Source organism: Chiloscyllium punctatum, chromosome 34 (assembly GCF_047496795.1).
Source record: "Chiloscyllium punctatum isolate Juve2018m chromosome 34, sChiPun1.3, whole genome shotgun sequence".
Taxonomy (NCBI): Eukaryota; Metazoa; Chordata; class Chondrichthyes; order Orectolobiformes; family Hemiscylliidae; genus Chiloscyllium; species Chiloscyllium punctatum.
The window spans coordinates 70,216,741-70,240,177 of NC_092772.1; the positions used below are offsets into that span (position 1 = coordinate 70,216,741).

General features: G+C 45.3%; 1 long non-coding RNA gene across 1 annotated transcript; it reads right to left on the bottom strand.

Moving 5' to 3' along the window:
- Nucleotides 1–654: 654 nt before the first annotated feature.
- LOC140458928 (uncharacterized) lies at nucleotides 655–21,634 on the bottom strand. Its single transcript, XR_011953772.1, has 3 exons — nucleotides 21,585–21,634; nucleotides 20,425–20,531; nucleotides 655–1,390 (listed from the first exon to the last, which is right to left on the bottom strand). It is a non-coding gene; the product is annotated as an uncharacterized lncRNA (long non-coding RNA).
- Between the last annotated feature and the right edge of the window lie 1,803 nt (nucleotides 21,635–23,437).

Genomic DNA, 23,437 nt, shown 5'->3' on the forward strand with positions numbered 1-23,437 from the left:
TCTCGATGCCTTTAGATAGAGGTGGGCACCGCAGGGGATATAATGCTTTATCTCCACCGCTGCCCCCTCCCCACAACTCTACTTTGATTTAGTCCCTTCTCACTCTGTCACTTGTAATGGTTTGCTTGACCCGTAATAGGCTTTGTTAGGAAATATTCTATTGGTTACACAAATGGTTTACTGCTGGTGATGATATGTCTAGATTAGAGTGGTGCTGGAAAAGCACAGCAGGTCAGGCAGGATCCGAGGAGCTGGAAAATCAACGTTTTGGCAAAAGCCCTTTTCCAGCACCCCTCTAATCTAGGCTCTGGTTTCCAGCATCTGCGGTCCTCACTTTTGCACTGCTGGTGATTATAGGTTAACCAACCAAAATGGTGTAATGATGATTTTGATGGTGGGAAGGTTGCTGTGATAACATTTCTGGATCGGAAAAATGAGGAAAAAGAACGCTTTACAGCTCATAGAACGAGAACTGAAAAGCTGTTAAATCAAACCAAAGGTTCAGACAGGGAGGGAATATTTCCCTGGAGTTTGAGGAGCTGGAAAGTGATGGCGTCTGGGAATAGACAGGATTTTGTTTTACAGGAGGTTGAAAGCTTTAAAACTGTTATATTCAAACAGTTCAATTTATTTTCTTTAATTTTGCTTGCGGTGCAAAAAGCTCTTACAATGTTTTAAAACCAAAATTTACAAAGCTTGTGTTAAAGATAAATGTTAAATAAAATCCATCAAACTATCCCTCACTGAAAACTGTTGTGGAAGTGCAATCTCCTGGAGAATCCCTGCCCACTCCTTCCTACCCGGGCTCCATGACTATATACATACCTGGGAGATAGCAGCAGGAGGAGACCATTCAGCCTTTCAATCCTGCTCCACCATTCAATGGGAAACAGCTGACCATCCTGCTCAGTCTCCTGTTCCTGCTCTGTTCCAATCCCCTTTCATGACTTTACCTCGAAGAACGATATCTAAGTCCTCCTTTGGCTTCACTGCCTTTTGTTCCAATGACGTTGCTGTGTGGGTGTAGGCGGGGGTAATGTGATGGTGCTGCCTCCTGGAGGATACACTCAGCATCCCTCATCATCCTGCAGTAACATCAACTGGGTTTCAGCAACTAGAGATAGAAACCGTTTCCAGGATATGGGCATCACTGGCTCAGTCAGCATTTATTCCCCATCTCTAGTTACCCTTCAGAAGATGGGAACCTCTGCTGTCTTGAACCATTCACAGTCCATTTGGCGCAGATAGACCGACAATGCTGGGAGAGAGAGTGTTACAGGATTTTGGCCGAGTGATTCTCCATCTTTGGTTCTTCAAATGTTGTTTAACATAATCACAATCTGCACATGATTTTGAGATTTCAGTCTGCAAATCTTCACTATCTAGCACCCTGTATAAAGGATTATGTACAGATTAGAAATTCAGAACAGACAATTCTAGTTTCTCTGGAATATCTATTTCCCCTTTCTTCCCCCAAAGCTGCAACCCTCCAGCCCACTTACTCTCTCCCACCATTCTGACTCTACTGCCCCTAATGTACACCCTCCACATTCTCATGGAGTAACTGATAAACAGATCCACGGCACCACTTCCCATCCCTGGTTAGTCTGCACCCTTTCTGGGTTCACTTCCTTTCCCTTCAGTTGCTGCAAGTCAATAATACAACAGCAGAATGAAACAAAATAAAACAGAAAGGGAGGTGGCAGATCCTGGACAGAAGAGGAACCTTCAGACTGGGAGAATGGGTCAGATTCTTCCTTGTTTCCCATTGGTCAATTCCCAGTGTTATGACAAGTTGCGAATGGAACTTGGTCCCATCTGGGCGTAGTGATACTTTGCCCCACCCGCCCAACTGATCAATACTATAGGCAGATGCATCCCTTCTCCAGCCAATCAGTGTGAAATGCTTTCCACTAGTTAACCCAAAGAACATGCTCCAAAACCCACCCACATTCTGTACATATACAGAATATACATATATTTCCCCACACACATGTGGTCCCTGCCTCAGGGACTGTGGGAGTTGTAGTCCCCATGATGCCTCTGGAGACCTGTCCCTGGAAAGTGAGAGAAAGTGTGGGCTGGAGGGTGTTGTGTATCGGATATCTATTCAGACATACAGGACATGGGCTGTCACTGGGATTTACCGAGACATCCGCTTAGACACCTCGATTTCTGACGTAAGGAATATACATTCAGCCAATTGCGGGGTGGGGAGGTTAATAAGGGGCAGCAGATTTTAAGCAGAGGTGGCTCAGTGGCTAGCACTGCTGCCTCACAGCGTCAGGGACCCGGGTTTGAATCCAGCGTTAGGCAACTGTGTGGAGTTTACACATTCTCCCCACGTCTGCATGGTTTTGTTCGGTGCTCCAGTTTCCTCCCACAGTCCAAAGATGTGCAGGTTAGGTGGATTGGTCAGGCCAAATTGCTCACAGGGTCCATGCATGTGCTGGTTAGGCAATTAGCCACGGGAAATGTAGGGTTACAGGGAATGGGTGGGTCTGAATGGGATGCTCATCATAGGGTTGGTGTGGACTCGATGGATGAATACCCTGTTTCTGCACTATAGGGATTCTATTCTATTCTCATGAGGAAGAATGTACTTATCTCAATGTGTTGTGAATCTGTGGAATTTCCTATTCAAAATGCGGTGGATGCCAGGACAATGAGCCAATTTAATGAAGAGATACAGATGCTGAATTTGCAATGAGTTGAAGTGTGAGAGAGAGCAGGTGGGAAAATCCAGCTGAGACCGAGGTGAGCTCAATCATCACCATATTAAATGGTGGAGCTGGTTCGAAGGGCTGCATTGCCTCTCCTGTGCCCAGGGCTTATCTTCATACGGTAATAACCAGAAAGATGAATCAAAAACTCACCACCTTCACCAAAGGAGATTTTCAGAAACAGCAGGATAGTCAGGTGGATTAGCGTTCCAAACATAGGTAGTGAGGAAGCGTGTAGGAGATAATGATTTTGCAATTTTAAACTGAGGGGTGACAGTGATTTATGGTTTTAGACTGTGTAGTACATTCACACCGTCCAGAATACTCTGCTGTGAATATCTATCCTGTACTTTTTTACAAAGCCAAGGTCACTGACAATGAAACCAAAACACCCAGGAAACATCGCCTCCCCTCGTAATCTGATAAGACTTGTCATTAATCTGGTTGAATTTAGAACACAGATGGAAAGCGGGAAGATATAATCCAATCCCAAGATACTGTGCTTAAACAAAGGAGACTACAATAGGGTGAGGCAGGAGTTGGCTAATGCAGACTGGAAGCAAAGACTTTACTGTGGGACAGTTCTCAGACAGTGGAGGAATATCAAAGTAATTTTTCAAATTTCTCAGCAAAAATATATATCAGTGAAAAGGAAGGACCAGGAAAAGGAGTAATCTGCCATGTCTAAGGAAATAAGGGAGTCTATGAAATTGAAGTCGAAGGCATACAAATTGGCAAAGACCAAGGATAAATTCGGAGATTGGAAAAACTTCCAAGCTCAACAGAAAGTGTGATGGAATTGGGGATAAAAAGTGATGAGTAGCTCTCCCCAGGGACAGAATAGCAGTTTACCCTGCTAGAGGGGAACCTATTTTGTGGGGAACATATGGCCTCTGTAATTGTTGAAGCACGTAACTGTTACCATAGAGATAATCCTGATCAAGTTAAAAATCACAGCACACCCCAAAAGCTTGTACTTCCAATAATCCTGTTGGACTATAACCTGGTGTTGTGTGGTTTTTAACTTTGTCCACCCCACCCCAACCCCGGCACCTGCACATCAGAATCCTGAGAGATACCCCACTGAAACTGAAGCACCTGTCAGGTACTTGAGGGAGCCACGGGGGCGTGGGGGAGGGCTGTGTGGTTTAACCACAGAGTCCTGAACTGAACTAGACTTTTGAACTGCCGTTGCCATGGAGATAATATTGAGAGTCTGTATTCAAAGTTACAAACCACAAAAGGTATAAGAAGGGGAGCCATATATCGGACAGGCGGGGAGTTACCTGATGCTGCCTGGAGGTGTTTTGCATGTACACTATCCATGTAACTGCCATGTCTCATCAATAAAGACTCAAAGAAGACCTCTCAGAGTTCTGTGCCCAGTTATTCCTATCCAGCAGGGTTCAGGAATATGAGCACACAGCAGTCAGTCTTCACAGTGGAGAACACGAAGAGCATGCCAGTAATTGATAAGGAGACTGAGGAATGTGAAGACCAAGAAACAACCATTATCACGAAAGAGTGAGAGCTGGGCAAGCTAATGGAGCTAAAGATAAACAAGTCTCATTGCCCTGATGGAATACATCCCAGGATACCAACAGAGTTAGGGGGAAAATGAGAAAATGCACTTAGAGTTGTAACGTCCTGCAGCAGAGACAGGCCCTTTGGCACAAACTGGCCCATGCCAATCAGATTGTCCATCCACACTAACCCCATTTCCCTGCACTTGGCCCATCTGCTTCTGAAACTTTCCTATCCATGTATTTGTCCAAATGTCTTTTACATGTTGTTAATATACCCACCTCAACCACTTCCACTGGCAGCTCATTCCATATACATACCATCTTTGTGTAGAACAGTTGCCCCTCAGGTTCTCTTGTATTCTTTCTCCTCTACCTTTAACCTGATGCCCTCCAATCCTTGAGTCCCTGTGAAAAAGACCGAGTGCATTCACCTTACCCATGCCTCTCATGGTCTTATACACTTCTATAAAATATTCCCCCGCAGTTTCCTCTGCTAAATAAAAGTGTCCTCACTTGTCCAACCTCTCCCTGTAACTCAGACCCCTGAGACCTGGCATCATCCTTGTAAATTTCTTCTTCACCTTTCCAGTTGAATAACTGAAACCTACACTGCACTCATCAAATTTCCCGTGTTTCCCCACGGCGCTGGAACCGATGTGACAACGCCAATGGATTACAATCAATGATCGATAATTCACTCCATTACAACAATCCCATTTTCATAGCTTTTTCCATGATGCAGGAATCCTTTTGTCTTTTTGGTTTCATGGCTAATTGTCCTCATACAAAACCAATCTGTGGCTTACCTGTTCCAGGGAAATGTGCCATGATTGTTTAGACTTTCAAAAACCAATGAAATCTCTCTCCATAGTCCCCACACTTACATGGACTTCGCTGTCTCAGTACTTTTTCCAGTCACTCAGACATTTGAAATATTCACCCACGGACAGAATACACCACCTTTCCATCCAGATGAAAAGGTCAATGATATTCAGATCGGCATGGATCCAGTAACATGAAGTTCAATTTGAATTTCTCAACTGCAAATCCCCCCTTTCAGTACTCTATAACAGAGAAAACAGAAAGTGCTGGAGATCCTCAGCAGGTCTGGCAGCATCTGAAATGGTAACAGATGCAGGAAACATTGCAGCCTTGAAGAAGTGTTTAGATGATCACACCAGGCACGTGCGCTTGATGACCATTATGGAGAAGATGGGGACAGGGATCCCTTTCTGGAAGAGCCTTGGTGAGACCACACCTGGAGTACTGTATACACCTTTGTTCCCCTTTTCCAAGGAAGGCTCTCCTGCTTATTGAGAGAGTGTAAAGGAGGTTAACCAGATGAGTCCTGGGATGTGAAGATAGTTAAGGACTGCAGATGCTGGAAGTCAGAGTCTGTACAATATGGACCTGGGGAGGTGCAGGTCAGGCAACATCAGAGGAGCAGGAAGGTTGATGTTTTGGGTCAGGACCCTTTGTCAGTCTTGATAAATAGCCCTGACTGAAACGTCAACTTTCCAGCCCCATCGTATTCATGCTGGTCATCAAGCACCTATTTATGCTAGTCCCACGTTCTGGCACTCAGCGTGTAATCGATATTGTCCTGCTTGGTGTGATCATCTAAACACTTCTTCAAGGCTGCAATGTTTCCTGCATCTGTCACCATTTCAGATGCTGACAGATTTGCTGAGGATCTCCAGCACTTTGTTTTTATTGCAGATTTCCCCCATTTTGCTGAAGCACAGAGTCATAGACATGTAAACAGCTCCAGATTTTGTTGACTCACCTTCCTGGGATGTCAGGACTGATGGATGAAGAGGGACTCAATCTTCGTTTAATCCTCCTTTCCTTTGGCTTTCTGAGCCGCTAACTACATCACTAATATTCTACCTCCCATTCCCTGTCCTGAATCTGACCCATATAAGCCTACACTTTCGTTCCCATCTCCCTGCCAGTCTAGTTACAAACTCACCAATCGAACTGGCAAAATCCCCCACCAGATTTGTCTCAGCTCTGCCCAGGGGTAACCGGTCAGGCTGGTACAGGTCCCACCCAGAAACAGTCCCAGTGCCTGAAGAATCATAACCCTTCTGCGGTACACCATTTCCCCAGTCACACATCCAGCAGATCTACCTTCTCATTCCTGCTCTCATTAGCACATGGCACTGGAAGTAAGTCTGACATTATTACATTTCAGGAGCTACATTTTAATGCATCTCTGCTCTCCCTATGTCCATCTTTCAGGCCCTCAGCCCTCTGTTTAGCAATGTCCTTGGTATCTGTGTGTTGCACGACCATGGACTGTTTACCCTCCAGCTGCAGAATGTCCTGCAGCCACTCCATGATATCATGGATCTTGGCACCAGGGAGATTACATCCCATCCTGGATCCTTGTCTGTGGGCACAGAAGTGCCTGGCTGTACCCCTGATTATTGAATCCCCTGTCACTATAGCCCTGCCACTCTCAGTCCTCTTGTTCTGATCAGCAGAGCTCTCTGTGGTGTCATGAACCTGGCTGATGCTGATTTCCCGAGAAGCCACCCCACCCATTCCTGCCCTTACAGAATCCCAAGTGGTATACAGTATCTGTATGAGAAGGGGATAACAACAGGGGACTCCTGTACTCACTTCCTGAGCCTTTTACTTGATCTGATGTTCACCCATTCCCTTTCTGCCTGTGTAACCCTCACCTGCAGTGTGACTAACTCACTAAACGTGCTGTCCATAACATTCTCAGTATTGCAGATGCTCCACAGTGAGTCCACTTTCAGCTCCAGCTCTGAAAGGCAGTTTCCCAGTAGCTGCAGATGGGAACCCTTCCTGCACAAATAGCCGTCAGGGACACTGGAAGCTGCCCTTATTTCCCACATTGTGCAAGAGGAACACACCACGGGTCTGAGGGCTCCTGTCATAACGTCTCTCGACATTCATCTAGTTACTCCCATTAAGAGAATTTAAATGAGTGAGTAACCTTCCTTCACTTCAAACATGTCCATTATAATAACAAAAAATATCTTTACTTAAGCTGATATGTCATACTTTAAAAACTTAAATACTCCACAGGTATCACTGACAAATTGGCTATTCCCATTGGGACTGTGAATTTCTGAAAGGCCTGAACTAAAACGGAGTTTCAGCTTCACCTTCTCCCTGTCTCACCTCACTATTTACACCCAACTCCAGAACACTCTCATTGAGCCAAGCAGCCCTCACAGTGCAGCCCTGTCATTTTCATTGTCTGCTCACACCTACACTGCCCTCAGCCTCCTGTACTGTTCCAATGCATCTCAATGGGAGCTCAGACCAGCATTGCATCTTTCAATTCAGCCCTTTGTAACCCCAGAGTCAAAATGGACTTCAGCAGTTTCTGAATGAACAGACAGTTGTCAGAATCTGGAACGTTCCACCTGAAATGGTGCTGGAATTTGATTCCACGAGAAATTTGCAGAGAATTAGAAGTAGGGTGTTTACAGATTAACATTATAAAGTGGATGATTGAGACTAAATCTGACAGTTCCTGCAAAAAGACGAGGTGGAATTTGGTTAAATCTGTGCTCTCTCTCACGCCAATACCTCCTTCCACAGCTGCAGGGCCAAGGATTGAACACACAGCCCAAGGGTGATCCAACCATGAACTTGAACATCTTTCTGCTTTTGGCTTGACAAAAATATTGAAGATATTTTCCCACAGACAGAACAGACAAACCTTTCTCATTCCACAGTTAAATGCCAATGATATTCAGATCCTGAGGACTCCGCTGACTGTAGAACCTTGTTTTTTTGAGATCCCAGTCTCAATTATTCTCAATTAATATCCTATAAAATGAATTCACAAAACAAAGCTCACAGTCAGTGCAAGATGAATAGTGAAGACAAACACTTCTCTCGGTATGTGTTTGATGTGTAAATGCTCCTCTTCAAATCACCCCGCCCCCACCCAGGAAGAGGACACGTGCATGCTCCTTGCTGTACCTTGCCCCAAATAACGATGGCGGCTATAACCCAGGACTTCTCACTACCTGAGGCCCAAGCCATCTTCCCCTTTGCTGCAAACGTGGGACCAAGAGTTTCTAATTCAGACTAACGACTTGCAGAGTGTAAATAAACCCTCCCAGTCTACACGGATAAATTTCATCTGGTTTCTGCTGCCACTCTCCCCTTTCCTCCTCCTGCACACACCATGGGTTATCACGGGTCCAGTGACCCTTCCTCAGAACAGATGACAGCTGGGAAAATTAGAATCCCTTCAGGAAACAGGCCCTTTGGCCCAACAATTCCACACCCACCCTCCGAAGTTTATCCCACCCAGACCCATTCTCCTATTCTATTACTCTCTATTTCCCCCGAACTAATACACATCCCTGAACACTACAGGAACCTTAGCTGGGCCAATTCACCGAACCTACAGATCTTTGGGCTACAGGAGATAGGGGTTAAAGAGTAAATAATAGGTGGGGACAGAGCCCAAAGAGAGACAGGAACATTTGGAAAGATAAAGGAGTGGGAAGTTGTAAAGCTGTTAATGGAGGAGACAGGAACCTTCCAGCATCTCAGTGGCGGTGATGGAAATGGTGGCTGATGATCTACATTGTGCCTGCAAAAAAAGACCCTGAGCTTCCAGTTGCCTGCTCATTAACACACAAGACTGTTCCCTGTCCAACATCTCTGTCTCATGCTTACTGCAGTGTTCCAGTGAAGCTTGATGCAAGCTGGAAGAACACTTCAGAACATACCAAATGGCTTCCTATTTCAAGGACTGCAATTTCCCCTCACATATGGTTAACAATGCCCTCCAGTGTATCTCCTCCACTTCCCACACCACTGCCCTTGAACCCCACCCCTCCAAATGCAACAAAGATGGAATCCCACCATCCTCACCTTCCACCCAGATACAATGCATCATCCTCTGCTATTTCCACCATCAGATCCAACCCCCTGAGATATATTTCCCCTCCCCACCCCTTTCAGCATTCCACAGAGACCATACCTTCTGTGACTTCCACGTTAGATCCACGGTCCCCACCAACCCACCCTCCACCCAAAGCACCTTCGCTTGCCACTGCAAGAGGTGGAAAACCTGTGCCCACACCTTCCCTTTAACTCCATCCAAGGCACCACTGGATCCTCCCACATCCAGCAGAGATTTCCCTGCCCACCCAAACACCTCACCTATTGTGTCCCTTACTCTCAGGATGCCAAATTTTGGAATATTTCAGGGAACATTTCTGGGACACATGCACCAACCAACCCCACCGCCCTGTGATCGACCATTTCGCCTACCCCCCACCCCATCCACCACCACGCTGACAAGGACATGCAAGTCCTCCATCCCCAAATCCGAGCCACCCGACACCTGGAGGAAGAACACCTCATCTTCCACTTTGGGAACTTTCAAACACATGACATCAAGGTTTCCTCATCTCCCCCTCCCCCAACTTATCTCAGATTCAACCCTCCAACTCGGCACTGGTCTCTTGAACAGTCCCACCTGCCCATCTTCCTTCCCAATTATCCATTCCACCCTCTCACCACGACCCTCCATCTACAACCACCTATTGCCTCCGAGCTCGCTTTCCCCAACCCCAAACACCCCTCCCTATTTATCTCTCAGCCGTATTCCACCACCCACATTTCTGATGAAGTGCTGACATTCCCAATACGTCAATTCTCCTGCTCCTTGGATGCTGCCTGACCTGCTGTGCTTTTCCAGCAGCACACTTTAACACAAGCTGGAAGAACGACACCTCATCTTCCACTTGGGGACCCTGCAACCCTCTGGCTTCAACATCAAATTCAATAATTTTAGGTCCTGAACTCTCCCACGTCCTTGTGTCTTTGCCCCCTACCCCACATACCAGGCCTTGTTGTTGCATAGCCTTCCAGTACACACTACCTATGGTTAGTCACTAACAGTCCCCATAAACAGCTATTCACCCTCCCCCCCGTCCGATCATTATTCACTCCTTTGTCCAACTGCTCCTATCTCTCTCTTTGGACTCTATCCCCACTTATCATTTACTCCTTAACCCCAACCTTCTGCATAAAAACAGACTTTTTTTTTCTCAGTAACGTCAGTTCCTGAGGAAGTGTCACGATCGAAAATGCGAACTGATTTCTTTTCACAGATGCTGCCAGATCTGCTGAGCTTTTCCAGTACCTTCTGGTTGTTGTGTGTGATTTACAGCATCCGCAGTTCTTTTGGTTCTAATTTACCCGGAGTATCTAATTCAGGTCCAACAGACTGAAACAGTGTTTAATCAACCTTCCCAGTCCACACTAACTCCATCTCTCTCCCAGTATCTGCTGTCTCTCCCACTCCTTCACATTCTGTCCCCCCTCACAGTGACACTGCGCCTGCAAAGCTGATGGTCAGGTGTTGGCCTGCTGGACCCACCCCTCATTCACTCCCATTGGCTGGAGGATCATGCCAACTCTCCTATTGGTCTGAAGCTATGTCAATCAGCCAGGCCCCATTGTGACCTGAGTGGTGGGATCCTCCCAGGTGCATCAGAGGCTGAGGGGTGACCTCATAGAGGTTTATAAAACCATGAGGGGCCTGGGTAGGATAAATAGACAAGGTCATTTCCCTGGGGTCGGGGAGTACAGAATGAGGGGGCATAGGTTTAAGGTGAGAGGGGAAGAATTTAAAATGGATCTGAGGGGCAATTTTTTTTCCCCACTGAGGTTGGTGCGTGTATGGAATCTTCTGTCAGGAAGTGGACGATGTTGGTACAATTAAACCATTTGGCATTTGGATGGGTATATGAATAGGAAGGGTGTAGAGTGATATGTGCCAAGTGTTGGCAAATGGGTCTAGATTAGGTTGGGATATCTGGTCAGCATGGACCAGTTTAACCAAAGGGTTTATTTTCATGCTGTACATCTCAACGGCTCTGCCCTGTGATGGGCTTCATCATTCACAGTGAATGGGTCAGTATCACAGAACACAGGGACTGGAGGCTATTCAGCCCATTGGGGCTGTACTCTCTCCCTCTGGAGATGGTGCCAGTCTATCCCAACTCACCTCCCATTTGGACATAGCCCTCCAAATCCTTCCTTAAAAAAGTTACATTTCCAATTTGTTTTGACAATAACTACTGTATCTGCATCCAGCTGTCTTTTAAACTATTCCAGATGCTCAGAACTTAGTGAGTAAAATAATCTTCACATTTTTCCTCTGCATTATTTGCCAGTTACCTGAAAATAGTTACTAAAAATTGTGACGTTAAAAATTTCTCACTCTGTCTCTCTGTAAATGAAATATCCTGGAAACAAATCAACTCCTGGTCGAAATCACTGCTTAACCTTCTCAGCTCCAAGGAGAATTGTCAGACCTTCTGCTAACTCTCCATAAAAGAGAAACCTATCTTAATTTTAAGTTATTAGTGCCAGAGAGATGTACAGCACAGAAACAGACCCTTCAGTCCAACTTGTCCATGCTGACCAGATATCCTAAATTAATCTCGTCCCACATGCCAGCCCTTGGCCCATAGACTTCGAAACCTTTCCCAATCACATATCCAGTGAGATGGCTTTTAAATGTTGTAACTGTACCAGCCTCCACACTTTCTCTGGCAGCTCATTCCATACACGTGCCACGTTCAGCTTGAAACTTTGCCCCTAATATCCCTTTTCAATCTTTTCCCTCACTCCTGTGCTTTCTGGTTTTGGACTCACCTAAACAGGAATAAGACCCTGGCTGTTTACACTATCCATGCCCCTAACGATTTTATCAACCTCTATTGTCACCTCTCAGCATCCGATTCTCCAGTGAGAACAGCCTCAGTCTATTCAGCCTCTCCCTATAAGCTCAATCCCTCAACCCTGGCAACATCTTTGCATCTTTTCTGAATCCTTTCAAGTTTCACAATATCATTCCAATAGCAGGGAGACCAGGAATGAAAGCAGAATTCCAGAAGTGGCTGAATGAATGTCCCGTACAGCCGCAAAATGACGTCACAACACCTGTACTCAATGCACTGACCAGTAAAGGCAATTACACCAAACATTTACTTCACTACCCTGCCGATCTATGGTTCCACTTTGAAGGAACTATGAACCTGCACTCCAAGATCTCTTATTTCAGCAACACTCCCCAGGGCCTTCCCATTAAGTGTAGAAGTCCTGCCTTGATTTGCTTTTCCAAAATGCAGAACCTCACATATATCTAAATTAAACTGAATCTGCCACTCCTCAGCCCATTTGATCGGAGTCTCATTGTACTTTCTGGTAACCTTGCTGTCCACTGCACCTCCAATTTTGGTGTCTATTGTAAACCTACTAACCATAGCTCCTATATTCACATAGAAATCATTTATATAAATGGCAAAAAGCAGTGGACCCAGCACCCAATCTAACAGCATATTGCTCATCACAGGCTTCCAGTCCAAAAAGTACCCTCCACTATGACACTGACTGCTCAGTGAGGTTAGAGCTCATGGAATACAGGGAGATCTAACCATTTGGATACAGAACTGGCTCAAAGACAGAAGACAGAGGGTGGTGATGGAGGGTCGCTTTTCAGACTGGAGGCCTGTGACGAGTGGAGTGTTACAAGGTTCAGTGTTGGATCCACTACCTTTCATAATTTATATCAATGACTTGGATGTGAACATAGGAGGTTTAGTTAGTGAGATGACACCAAAACTGGAGGTGTAGTGGACAGTGAAAAAGGTTACCTCAGAGTACAATGGGATCTTGATCAGATGGGTGAATGGGCTGAGGAGTGGTATTTTGGGAAAGCAAATCTTAGCAAGACGTATACACTTAATGATAAGGTCCTGAGGAGTGTTACTGAATAAAGAGACCTTGGAGTGCAGGTAGATAGGATAGTGAAGGTGGCATTTGGTATGCTTTCCTTTAATCGGACAAAGTATACAGTACAGGAGGTGAGGTCATGTTGTGGCTATACAGGATATTGGTTCGGCCACTTTTGGAACGTTGCGTACAAATCTGGTCACCCTCCTATTGGAAGGATTTTGTGAAACTTGAAAGGGTTCAGGAAAGATTTACAAGAATGTTGCCAGGATTGGAGGATTTGAGCTCGGCTGGGGGTTGAATAGAGGTTGAATAGATTGGGGCTGTTTTCCCTGCAGCGTCGGAGGCTGAGAGGTGATCTTATCGATGCATATCAAAACATGAGGTGCATGGATAGGATAAATAGACAAAGTCTTTTCCCTGGCATGGGGGATCCCAGCACGAGAGGGCATAGGTTTATGGTACGAGGGGAAAGACTTTAAAGAGACTTGAGAGAGAACGTTTTCACACAGAGGGTGGTACGTGTCTGGAATGAGCTGTCAGAGAAAGTGGTGGAGGCCATTACGATTGCAACATTTAAAAGGCATCTTCATGTGTATATGAATAGGAAGGATATGGGCCGGGTGCTGACAGTGGGGACTAGATTACATTGGGATATCTGATCAGCATGTACTGGTTGGACTGACGGGTCTCTGTTTCTGTGCTGTCCATCTATGACTCTTTGACCTTCCAGCCAATTCCGTATCCAAACAGCTAGTTCCGCCAGAATTCTATGGTACTGAACCTGCTAACCAGTGTGTTATGTGAAACTCTGTCTTTCTCAAGTCCAAGTTACTGATTTCAATGCACAGAGCCATGCTGACTCTCCCTAATTATTTCTTGCCTTTCCAATGACATGTAAATCCTGTCCCTGAGAATCCCTTCCAACAACTTCTCTGCCACTGACTTCAGGCTCACCTGTTTATAGTTCCCTGGCTTTTCCTTACCACATCTCTCAAATAATGGCGCCAGTCTTCCAGCACCTCACTTGTGGTGTTTGATGATACAAGTATCGCAGCGAGGGGCCCAGCAAAAGCTTTTCTAATTACCCACAAAGTTCTGGGATACACCTGATCAGATTCCAGGGATTAATCTACCTTTATGCATTTTAAGTCATCCAGTACCTCATCCCCTGTAACATGTACACTTGCCAAGTTATCACTATTTATTTCTCCAACTTCTCTAACTTTCATATCCCCTTTCAGTAAAATCTGACATGAAATACTTAGAATCTCTCCCACCTCCTGCTGTTCCATAGACAGTCTTGTTGATCTTTGAGGTTCGCTATTCTCTGCCTCCTTATTCTTTTGTCTTTAGTGTATTTGTAGATTCTCTTTGGTTTTTCCTTAAACCTATTTCCCAAAGCTATCTCATGTCCTCTTTTCTGCATCCTGGTTTCCTGCGAGTATACTCCTACTGCCCTTATAGTCCTCTAGGGACTCACTCAAACCACATGGTCTGTACCTGCCTTATCCTTTCTTCATTTTCTTGATCAGAGCTTCAATTTCTCAGATCACGCAGCATTATCGACGCCTCCCAGCCTTGGCCTTAACGGGAACTTACTATCTGCGTACTCTCATTGCAGCAGGCCTATGGAGGCAATGGCAGATGATGACAGAGAAACAATCATTATCAGTAAAGAGGTCGGGTTGGGAAAGGGAACAACTCATCCTTATCTCTATAATTCCTCTCTAGCCTCAGAACTATCACGATCTCTGGTATCAAAAACATCTCAATCAATGCAACATCTTCCAATCTCAAATCTCCTCCAGTCTCAACACCCTCCCTATCTTTAATCTTGTCCACCCTCTCAAATCTCTGCGATGTGCCTTTCTTTAATTCCAACCTTCAGGATAACCCATTTTTATTTCAGATTCCTGAACCCTGAGCTCCACAATGTCCCGCTTAACCTCTGTCACATTTTCCTCCAAAAAAAAAACATTAATCAATCATGTATTCTAATATCACCTTCTCTGACCTGGTTTCTATTGTGGCTTGTCATATTCCTATATTATGCATCTGTGGTCGACATGACAGAAAACGTTTTTGTGGTCCATTGGGTTTATGCTGTAAAGAAACCTCCCAGCTCACTATTTTAATCCCATTTTCCAGCACTGAGCCCATAGACCTGTCAGCCTTGGCCTTGCAAGTATGTTCCTAAATATATCTGAAATGCCATCGGGATTTCTGTCTCTCACTCACTTCCAGACAGTGAGGTTTAGTGGGACTTTTGCTCTATGATATCACCCACAGGAACACAGAGCAGCTGGGTCTGTGCGAACCACAGATCGCCCACACATTGGGAAGGATGGCAGGGTCCCTGAGAGGGAGCACAGGAGAGTTACCAGGATAGTTCAAGGAATGGGGGATTTTAGTTGGAGAATTTGTGGGGCTTTTTTAACATTAATTACTCATGTGACATGTGTGTTGCTAATACACATCAAGAATAACCATCCACAATTAATGGACTCTCCTTTTCAACCTATCCCCTTTCTTGCGCTGTGGTAACCTTCAGGTTAACCACCACCGACATCTCTCTAATGAGAGAGCAGTCCTATGGTCTGGGAGGACAATGCTGACTTGATCTTTCACACAGAGATGCCACTGTCCCTCGAGGGTGGGGAGAGAGAATGCTGAAGGTGGTGGATGGGAAAACACTCAGGTACAGTGCTTTATCATGGAGGATGTTCAATTTCTTTAATATTGTTGCGCGGGGGGGGGGGGGGGGGTGCACTGATGCAGGCAAGTGGAGAATGTTCCAACACAATCCTGATGTGTACCTTATAGAGAGCAAACAGACATTGGGGAATCAGCGGTTTGGAAAAACAGAGTATTATCCTTGTAGCAAAGGAAATTGTGGGGAGCTGTGACAGAGCGGTTTACAAAAGTTACACATTATAATAATAAACCTTACACGCGTCAGCTCATTATACAAGGATTACAGGACACATGTTGAAGATTTGGGAAGATCTATTGAGAGGATGGTTTGATTCAAAGGAGAACTTTTATTCAGCAAATGGTATTGATCTGGAACACAATACCCTCACACAATATGAATATCCAGGTCCTGAAGTATTGAGTAATTCTGTCAGAGTTTGGCGTTACAATGACTGAGATGACCATCTGAATGTACACCTGTAATACAAGTTTGTAAAATCCGTCACTGTCAGTTCAAGTTTGAAACTTATACAATCCCCTCCTCCTGGCATAGGATGATTAGATTACTTACAGTGTGGAAACAGGCCTTTCAGCCCAACAAGTCCACACTGACGCACAACCCACCCATTCCCCTACATTTACCCCTTTACCTAACAATATGGGCAATTTAGCATGGCCAATTCACCTGACCTGCACATCTTTGGACTGTGGGAGGAAACCAGAGCACCCAGAGGAAACCACACAGACACGGGGAGAATGTGCAAACTCCACAGAGTCAGTCACCTGAGGCGGGAATTGTACCTGAGTCTCTGGCGCTGTGAGGCAGGAGTGCTAACCACTGTGCCACCATGCCGTCCTGACTGTACACATTACCCCTGGTGGAGGTCAGCAGGCAATTCAGGGGCAAATCTGTGTGGGTTTCTATGAGTTTCCACCTTGGGACTTCATGTGACTGAACATGAGACAGAATGATCCAAGATTCAGTCAGATATGGAGAGCAGGATTTGCTTCCTTTTCTTTCTTCTGTGCTGCCGCTGTGCCTCCACAATAAGACATGGGGTGTGAAAGGCCCATGCACCTTGATGGGCAAGTTGTCTCCATGCTCACCAAGGGGCAGCAAGCTCCTCCCAGTCATTAAACAGAGTATCCCTGAAAACATAGCAACTGAGCATGATTCCCACTGCCCAGTGCTCCCAGTAAATGTTTCAAATAATGAGGGGGAAAATCTAGAAAAGGCATAACAGGAATGTTCCAAGAGGATTATAAACAGTTTACAGAGAGATATTCACAGGAAAAGTGTGCAACAAGTTGGCAAATGGAGCATAACTTGGGATAAACTGTAGAAAGCTGCACCAGAATGGGACGGGGGGGGGGGGGGGGGGGAGGGGGGGGAATGAACAGGAAACACAAAGCTAGCACACAGTTACAACGTGGAATCAGGAAAGGGAATGGAATACTGTCCCTTATTTCAAAGAGTTTTCAATATAAGAGTTTGGAGTATATACCTTAGGGCAACTAAACAAATGGCGAGTGAGAACACAACTGGAGTAACATGAACAGATTTGGTCGCTTTAGTTAACGAAACAGAGCAGTTTATTGGAGGCATTTGAGAGAAGATCCTTTTTGAAGGGATTATCCTGTAAATAAAGGCTGAACAAGTTGGGAATCTACTCACTGGACTTTGAGAGCTGATCTCTGAAACATACAGGATTCTGTCGAGGTTTGACAGGGTAAATATGGAGAGGATGTGTCCCATTACAGGTGAGTCTTGAACCAGATTCTGGATCAGTCGCGGAATCAAGGGCTCTGTTTCAGATTTGTCAAGTTAAAGGCAACACCGACACAGGTTAGGGTTTCAGTAGCAATGGAGCTGGGGTGAGAAGGAGATAAGCAACGTTTAAGAGATTGGAATTCCTGATGTTTGTGATTGTATAGATGTCTGATCAGAAGGTCACCTTGGGGTCAGATATGAAAACAATATTGTGAAGAATGTAGTTCTGCCTCAGCCACCTCCCAGTGAGAGGGAGGGACACAGCAGTAAGGGAAATGAATTTGGAATAACAACTGAAGGCAATGGGTTTAACAATTACAGTGTTTCATTGGAGTGAATTGCAGCTAATCGAAGCGTGGTAAGCAGTTTGATAACTGAGTAACAGTGGAGTAATGGAGAGGGATGATGGGGAGGGAGAGCTGGACATTGTCAGTGTACATGTGAAACCTAACAGTGCTTTTGGGCGATGTTATCTCCTGGCAGTATGTAGGTGAGAAACAGGACGGACCAAGGATAGATCCTGGAGGGACACCAAATACAATGAATTCAGAAAGGAAAGGGAGAGTGGAGACGGAGCAGGATTTTCCAATGATGGTGACGCCAAATATTAGGATTTAGCAGAATGGGAGAGAAGGACCTAACCAAAAAAGACAGACAGACAGATCATGGAACAATATCTGTGAATTGCAAGGTGGGGGTGCGGGGGGTGTGGGGTGGTCACAAGCAGGAGGATTAGACAGAGATTTGGAATGTCCATGATTTAGCTACACTAGGGTAAATGGTCAAGATGACCTCTAATAAGGCTTTACAAAGGACTCGAGGAAATGCAAGTTTAGGACTAAAATGAGGAGCACCCTTGTGAGGCAGTTTGGCTTGGTGGGCGAGTGGAGAGGGAGTGAAGAAGCAGAGGCAGCTGATCGGATTATCTCAATGTTATTGACAGAGAAACTCCATGTGCTCCTCACTCTTGTTGTTGGAGGGGAGGATGGAGGAGACAGGATAATGGACAGTGTTTTTATGTCCAAAACAATAAACAAAACCTGTGATAGTGATTCTAAAAATAAGTGAACAAACCTGTCGTATTTATCATTTATCAAGAATATTAAAATATACAACTGAAGTTCAGGTTTGAATCCCAAAATCGGTAGAGGTTGGCTCTGAAGTCAAGAAAAGGATAACTGGAATGAAGAATCTACTGTTTGCCATGGAACCATTGGGGATGTTTTTCTACCATTGACAATGTCCTTGAGGGAAAGAAACCCGACAGTGGCCCATCAAGTCACTTATTGTATTAATCACTACACAGTCTCAACAAAGGAATGAAACTGGATGGACCACATTACATCTACCAATGCACTAGCAAATACAACCACAAAATCAGCCCGCTTGACCCTGCAACTTCTGCCTCACTGCGGGCCAACAACAGCAGAACTGTACTCCAGCCCAATCTGAAATCTCATGGCCTGATATCCACCACTCAACCATTAACATCAAGCCTGGGGAACCAACCCTGGTTCAATGGTGAATGCAGGAGGGCATGCCAGGAGCAGTACAAGGCATACCTAAAAATGAGGTGCCAACCTGGTGCAGCGACCAAACCTGCATGCCAAACAGCACAAGCAACACCAAATAGAACTAAGTGATCCCATAACCAACAGATGAGATCGGAGTTCTGCAGTTCTGCCACACCAAGTCAAGAATAGTGATGGACAATTAAACAACTCACTGGAGGAAGCATCACAGATATCCCCACCCTTACAGATGGAGGGGTCTCACACATTCATGCAACAGATAAGAGGACAGCATTAGCAGCGATTTTCAGCCAGCAGTGCCAAGTGGATGAGCCTTCTCCATTGGTCCCTGACATCACAGATATGAATCGACTTGGTTGAAAACTCATTTCCAATCAGATCAAGAAATGGATAAGCAGTGTAAAGGTATGGGCCCTGCCAATATTCTGGCAATAATACTGTTGGCTGTGCTCCAGAAATTGCTGCCCACCAAGGCAAGTACTGCTCCAACATTGGCACCTACTGACTTTGTGGAACATTGCTCAGGCATGTTCCAACACAAAAACACAGGGCAGATCCAACTCAGCCAATTCCCCTCCATCAGCCCACACTCGCTCAGCAGTGAAGTGATGGAAGGTGTCATCAACACTGCTGTCAAGCAACTGCTCAGCAATAACCTGCTCAGCGATGCCCAGTTTGGGTTCTGCCAGGGCCACTCAGTTCCTGAGCTCGTTACAGACTTGATTCACAAACTGATAAACAGCTGAATGAGGTGAGGCTGAGGCCAGACCCCCTCCAAGACCACTATTTCAACTTCAGTGATATCACCTGACCTCACCACAGTCTCGGCTCATTTGCTGAAACTCTCATTCATTCCTTTTGTTAATCTAGATTTCATTATCTAAACCCACTCCTGGCCAGCATCCCACATTCACCCTCCCTATAATCTCCAGAATATTGAAAACTCTACTGCCGATGTGCTCACTTGTACCAAAACTGATCATTGCTGATCAATCAAAAGACTCCCATTTGCAAGCAACAACAATTTACTTTCGCACCTTTGAATTAATTCCTGGCTGTAATCATTCCTATCTCCCTGCACCACACACCCTTTCATATCTCAATAACTCATTTTAGTTCAGACTCTCAATGATGTGTTTATTTTTGAGTTCACCTGTGTGACTGTTTCTACAGATTCCAAGGGAACATGGTGTGGAATCCCCACTCTAACTCTCTAAGATCTACTTTCTTCCTTTAAGGCATTCTTGAAAAACTGCTTATTTGGCAATCGTTTTGGTCACTGGACACAATATTCTCCAGCTGTAGCCTTATGTCAAAACTTCTCAATAATATTTTTGTGAAATTAAAACCATGATGATTTGTACAGATATCTTCTACTCTTCAATATCGCTGAGTGAATAATCTGTAATGACTCTTACCCAACCACGTTGTGGGAGCACCTTCACCATACAAACTGCAGCAGTACAAGGCAGTCAAACATCACCCTCTCCACAGGCAACAAGGCTTTGGCATTGATCACCGGTTTCTGTGGAAGGAGAAATACACAGTTGATGTTTCAGGGAGTGCAATATGAATTACAGGGAATGAAAATGGTGCAGAATTTGACTGTTAAATTGAAGGAAAATGCACTCGCTTATTGGAAAAAAGAATTCTTGACTGTCAAAGATATTGTGGAAAAAATAACCTGATAATGGAACAGCATATGGTCAGGAGCCGGGCAGCAGTGGACAATTCATTTACATTCCTGAAGAAGGGCTTATGCCCAAAACGTTGATACGCCTGCTCCTCGGATGCTGCCTGGCCTGCTGTGTTTTTCCAGCTCTACATTTTTCAATTCATTTACAAAACAGCTGTGAAAGTAATAGTAAAATACTATACAGAGCAAAAATACAAACATGAGAGACTGAGGAAGCTAGATACTGAACAAGTGGACATCAGAGAACCCAGAGGTGAACCAGAGCAGAGTTCACTTTTATGATCCCACAGTCAAAGATGTCGAGCACAGAAATAGACTTTTTTCGGTCCAACCTATGCCAACCAGATATCCTAACCTAATCAACCTAAATTAAATCCTTTTTGCCACTTCTCAGCCCATTGGCCCATCTGATCAATATCCCACTGTAGTCGGAGATAACCTCCTTCATTGTCCACAATACCTCCAATTTTGGTGTCACCTGCAAACTTACTAACTATACGGCCTCTATTCACATCCAAATCATTTAAATGAATGACGAAACAAATCCAGAAAAAAGTCAATTTCTCTGGGTTTGAATGTGCTCTGTGTAAATCCTGCCCTATGACTCTTTTTACCAGGGAAGGCTGTACATACATCCCTCTGAACTTTGCCCCCCACAAAGCTGGCGGCCGCGCACGTGTCCAGTGAATCATTGCCCCCAATAAAGATGGCGGCGCTCACTCGGGCAGATGACTCAACGAGACATATTCCCGTTTGCTGCAAAAACGGAACTGTAAAGTTTCAAATTTGTATTTTCCGATGTGTACCAAATGATTGTAAAACCTCTCAGACCATACCAACACCATTTCCCTCCCGCTTCCTGCTGTTTATTTCTTTCCTTACCGACAGCTCTCCGCACACACACACTCTGTACATCCGCGCCCACCGCGAGGATAATCACGTGGTATAGTCTAGTCCCGCCCTCATTCACTGATTGGTCGGAGGACCAACTGCCCCGCCAGGTCCTCCAACTCCGCCCCTGCCTTTCCATTGGTCCGCCGCTGACATCAATCACTTCTTCGGTCCAACCTGTCTATGACAACCAGCTGTCCGAACCTAATCTATCTAAATTAAATCCTATCTGCCACTCCTCAGCCCACTGGCCCATCTGATCAATATCCCACTGTACTCTGAGATAACCTTCTTCATTGTCCACAAACCAACTGTTGGCTGGAGCTTGCACACGGCTTTTGTTGCTGTTTATCAGTTACAAGAGTGAGGGACAAAGTTAAAAATCACACAACCACCTGATGAAGGACCAGCAACATAGTGCTTCCAAATTAACCTGTTGGACTATAACCTGGTGTTCTGTGAATTTTAATTTTGTCCCTCCTAATCCAACACCAGCCCCTGCAACAAGCACCAAGACGTGGCTTGGCTGGCGGTGAGAAGGGCTCTGCCTGTGAGATCCTTTATGCACGCGCGGACTCTCTGCCGCACCGCACGCTGTCCTCGAAGTGGCTGCGGGGGGGAAGAGACTGTCACACACCTCCTTCTGGAATGTGCCTATGCAGAGGAAGTCTGGAGAGGAATGCAGTGGTGCTTGTCGAGGTTCGTCCCGAGCAGCGCCGTGACGCATGACTCCGTGCTCTACAGCCTGTTCCCCGGGACTCACACCGAGACGAACATTAACTGCGCCTAGAGGATCATCAACTCAGTGAAGGACGCTCTCTGGGCGGTCCGAAACCTGTTGATCTTCCAGCTGAAGGAGTTGACCCTGACCGAGTGTTGCAGACTGGCACAGTCCAAGGTCCAAGACTACGTGTTGAGGGACACGCTGAAGCTTGGGGCAGCTGCCGCCAAGGTGCGGTGGGGAAAGACCACCGTGTAAGATCGGCCTGCCTAAAGAAGAACAGGGGGCCCATGCGGACGTTTTTTTGGGCTCTGCTGATGCCTCAGCCAAAAATATGTACAAGATTGAAAAATGCACAGGATTGTAAATGACAAGGATAAATTCGAATCTGTGTTTGTAAATGTGGACATATGTATGGCATGATCAAATGTACAGACCATCAAATCATTTTATGAATAAAGTATATTTTTGAAATAAAAAAAAACACCAGCCCCTCCAAGTCACGAGTGACGGAAGCATGCATAACATAAGAACAAAAGATCGAGGAAAAGGAGAAGGCCATCCTGCCCTTCGAGCCTGCTCTACCATTCAATAAGATCATGGCTGATCATTTCGTGGATGCAGAACCATTTACCCACGTTCTCACCGTGTTCCTTAATTAATTATTTCTTTTAAAAAAAACTAACTTATCTTTAAAAACGTTCATTGAACCAGCATCAAATGCTTCCCTGGGCAATGCACTCCATCAAGGTCAAGACGTTCCTTCTCAATTCACTCCTAAATTTGCTGCCTCTAACCTTGTGGTGATGCCCTCTTGTCCTAGCTTCACCTGCCAGTGGAAACATCCTCTCTACTTCTATTTTATTCGTTCCATTCATTATTTTATATCTATCCATTCTTCTGAATTCCAATTAATATAATCTCAATCTACTCAGTCTCTGTTAAGTCAAACCTCTCACCTCTGTAATCAACATAGTTATCCTCCTCTGCACCCCCTCTAGTGCCGGTACATCCTTGAGCAAGAAAGGAGACAGAAACTGCATGCAGTACTCCAGGTGTGGCCTCACCAGCACCCAATACAGCTGGAACATAACCTCTGCTTTTAAACACGATCCCTTCAGCA